The 4483-nt window shown below is 36.9% G+C and overlaps 1 protein-coding gene across 4 annotated transcripts in view; it reads right to left on the bottom strand.

The window, feature by feature from the left end:
- Positions 1 to 2274: 2274 nt before the first annotated feature.
- ogdha (oxoglutarate dehydrogenase a) overlaps positions 2275 to 4483 on the bottom strand; it is a 39730-nt gene continuing 37521 nt past the window's right edge. For all 4 annotated transcript variants that reach the window (XM_078250438.1, XM_078250436.1, XM_078250439.1 and 1 more), the window contains one exon: positions 2275 to 4483. This exon is cut by the window's right edge and continues 579 nt beyond it. The gene's annotated coding sequence lies outside the window, so the exon portion shown is untranslated.

Here is a 4483-nt window from a genome sequence, read left to right on the forward strand (position 1 = left end):
AGACACCCACACAGACAGAGAGAGAGAGAGAGAGAGAGAGAGAGAGAGAGAGAGAGAGAGAGAGAGATCCAGACAGACAGACTGGGGGAGAGAGGACAGACTGTGAAGGCACTGCATACAACATGAGCTGAAAATCGAGCTGCAACTACCTGCCAATTGTACCACGAGACAACAGACATATACTTACTGTAAACACCCAAAAAGATTTTGAAAACATGACTAATTCCAATGGAATAAAACCACCATGAAGACTGAAGACTGTCAATCATCTGTGTATTCCTGCACTGATCATTTGCACTGTGCTGATCTTTGTTTAGAGACACACTGTACAGAACAGATACCTTGAAATACACTGTAACACAGTTCTTACTTGCAATGTCCACACGTTTCTACTTTCATCTATACTCATCTGTATAGGCCGATATTAAGACATTTCAGATTTTTGTTTGTATTTTAAAGTTAAACATGACCTATTTTCATTTATATATTTGATTGCAATGTAACACAGCTCTTTACACTTTATTCTAATAGATCTTTTTATGTACATTTAATGTAATCAGATTTCTTCCCTGTATCGTTTAAAATAAAATACTATTTCATTTAATTAACATATTTTACTTGTTCAGTAGTTCCCAACATTCATAGCTTGTAAACAACAGTTTTGGGAGTGTGATTAATAGTTAAGTTGGGTCCTTCATTATTATCTAATTTGTTTTGTAAAACGGTCAAAATATAGTTTGAAGAACTTTATTATTTCAGTTTATACTGAGCTCATGTGGTACATATTTATTAATACAGTTTAGTTTTATTAAATTACCACAAACTAATTGATTTGTAGTAAACCTGGGGTCAGGTCGTGTTGCTCCAGAATAGATAGAGTACTGGTTGTTGCTTTTTGGTAGCTGCCAATTCGATCATAATAATTTAATCCAGATTGACACCTGAACACTGCAAATAAAAGTCACAGTGGTTGTTGTTGTGAGGGATGGATTAAAACAGAAGTAGAGATAACGTTTTAGTTCAAAAAGCACTGGATCCTACATTTCCCATAATGCACCTGAAAGGAGCCATCTTCCAACAGAGTCCACACCTCCACTTTATGTGACAGTAGTCTCCAAGCCTGATGACATCACTGTGACATCATCAGGGTTATTTTCTCACGAAACTCAGAGTGTGTGGGTGTGTGTGTGAGTAGACCACTAGTGCAGACGGACAGTCTGCTTGCCTGAGGAGATGCTGCTGTAATCCCCAGCCTCTGTTTCCATGGCAACTGATGATCACCCCCCCCCCACACACACACACACACACACACACAATCTGTGATTGTGATGTGACATCTAACAGACCTTGTGTGAGATCAAAGAGAAGACGAGTGAAGAGCGAGAGGGGGAAGGAAGATGAAGGTACAACGATGAGAACAAAGGAATTCAACAAAAGATCAGAAAAGGAGAGGAAGGGAGAAAACAATGATGAAGAGAGTGAAGGATAATAAGGAAGGAAAGAATGGGAGAAGAAATCAAGGAGGGATTAAAACATAAAAAACAAAAGAATTTAGGACGAAACAAGTAAACACGATTTGAAATGGAAAGGAGGAGGAAAGTACTATAAAGTTTATTTATTCTGTAAAACTAAGTTTTTAAATTAAGATGGGAGCCCCAAAGTTCAGGTAATACTGCAGGAAGTTGGTGTAAAATGAGTGATTCGGATGAATTTTGAGCAGATTATTTCCTGTAAATGTTACATCAGAGATGAGTTTTTAGAAACCTTTAATACAATTCTCTGTATAATGTATTTTCTTTTAATTTTTGATAATCATACACACCTAATAGGCTCTTTTTATTTGACAAATTCATTGTTCTCTTCTCTTGGCCATTGTTTTATTAGCCGTTTGGTTGTTTTAATACTTGCAGAGAGGGAAGGCTCTGCGTTTTTAGCTAAAATCTCGTCATTTTGTTTAGATACTAAAGAAAAAATTGTACAGAATCCTGTTGGTGGCTGGTCTAAAATGTGGGTGTTTCTGCTGGGGGAATTTAGACTCATACTATCCAAACTACAGCCAACGTAAGTAATTATGTCATCAGTGAAGATTATTAAACCCCATTTATAATTAAAACTAAAAGGAACATTTTTGTTTGAAAGGTACAGATAATGTGGTACTACAGGTATTTGGTCAGAAAGAATAATGACCTGATTGTTGTGAACAAATTAAACATTTTTGGCATTTTGTTTATACAACAATGTATATAACTAGAATGACACAGAATCTGGAGCGACTTCAATACATACAGTAGTCTTTATTGAATGAAGCAAAATAATGAAGAATTTCAATCCCCTATTATGAAAATAAATAAATCATTTTCTTTGTCTCACAGAAGCCCAGAACACCACCTGCAGCCGATTTCTTCTGTTGTCATTTTATTTTGTTTCAAACCAGGAGATTTTATTTCCTGCTGACAAGAGTTCATTCAGCTGAAACATGAAGAAATAATAAAAACATGAGACACTGTTTTGGCACGAGATAAATGCTCGCGAGAGAGAAAAGAGACAGAAGCCGAGGGGTTAAATTATAACCAGCAGTGCATTTGGTTGAGCTCATGTAGGGATGCCTGAAGGTGCAGGCCACCGACATTTTATTCCCCAAAAATATCCCTTCAAAAAAAAAGAAAAAGAAAAAAAAAAGAAATCTCAATGTGCGAGTTAAGCGTTGCCATGGTGACTAATTAGACTTTTTCTTAACGAGCCAACACACCTGTTGAAAGGCAAAATAACCCTTCACCTGCTGTAGTGATTCCAATCCTCAAATGTTACACACTCACTGTTCTCAGCTAGCCAGGCTCCCACTCGCTTTCACTGGGGAACGCTAACGATGCTAACGAGCCATTTATTAAAAACTTAAAAGTAAAATGTTTCCTGCAACGTTTCAGGTGAAGAAGAGATGATTGCCGAGTGAGGGGAGTGATGACGATGACATAACTTCTGACCTGCTTTAACATTATACAGCTGGAGTGTGTGTGTGTGTATTTGTGTGTGGACGGAGGAAGGCGTGTGTGTGTGTGTGTGTGTGTGTGTGTGTGTGTGTGTGTGTGTGTGTGTTTTTTGACCTTTAAACTCCGGTTCAGGCTCCACTCCACCAGTCAACTTTTCCGGAGCAACTTTCCCTTCTAACAACTCTTCAGTTTGTTTCATGTTGCCACAAACTTTCGTTACCTCATGTCTCGACTCAGACCCTCTGCAACTTGTAGAGCGACGCTTGACAAGGGCTGAGCACAGAGCATCAAAAACTGAAGAAAACTAAACTCCTGAAACCTGGCATTCTTTTATCACATAGCACCAGACTTCATTCAAAATGTTGCGAATTTAAAACTACAATTAAATGAGGAAACGTTCTTGCATAGCTGCTTATGTACAACATTTTTCTGTCATGCCGTCCTGCACAGAAAGCTGATGTATTTTTAATCAACTACATTTAAAAATGTAAGAGCAAGACAAGCTTCGTCAACTGTTGGATTTGATGTTTTTCCTCAATAATCATATACATTTTTTCTTTTCTTTCATATCAAAACTCTGTGTTCATCTTGTACATTTTTTAATAAACTCAACATTGGTCTCCAAGAGTCCATATTCTTGTTCTGTTTAAATAAATCAACAAACCTGAATCTTGGCAGCATCACAGCACATTTGTTTAGTTATTGCTCTTCTACAAATGGGGTTCTTTCAACTTAACATCCATATTTTACCTCCGGGTCTTGTGCGTCCACCAAGCAATGATAATCAGGTTTATAATCCTCAGTGTAAAGGTGAAGATGGTTTAGTTCATCGGTATCAACACGTAGCCTTACATCTAACGGCCAAAAGCTACAGCTCCTCTGATGTATCCTCGGTTAAAGCAACATGTTGAGACAACTTGTTCAGTTTCTCTGAAAGTTGTTGCCTGTGGTGGAGTTGAGCCTGCTGCACTACTGAACACATTACACACAGTACTGATACTGCACACGGAGTACTCCTATGGCAGATGATGTCTGTATTGTAGTAGTACTCAAGTGTACTCCAACTCCATATTACACATAATTTTAACAAATTAGTATGCATATATTTAGTAATCAGTACACTGCATCTGCTGCCTGCACTGTAATACTACATACTGATACCATAAAATACACACTGTACATACTGCAGTGCTGGTTTACTGGTACAACAGGTCACAGTGACAATTTCTTTAAAACAATTAGTCACTGCAGAAAAATAAACAATTCTGATACAACTAATAATTCTCTGCTATATACTGTGTGTATATATATATATATATATATATATATATATACGTAAGCTGAATATCTTTGAGTTTTTTTACATGTTCTGAATTTTATAGATCTAATGATGAAGTGAATAATGGAAATTATAATCAATACACTGTCAACATTTAAATCCGACAGATTTAATCTTTAATGTTCTCTCATGTTTGTGTGACAAAGTGACAGTACAC

Source organism: Sander vitreus, chromosome 5 (assembly GCF_031162955.1).
Source record: "Sander vitreus isolate 19-12246 chromosome 5, sanVit1, whole genome shotgun sequence".
Taxonomy (NCBI): domain Eukaryota; kingdom Metazoa; phylum Chordata; class Actinopteri; order Perciformes; family Percidae; genus Sander; species Sander vitreus.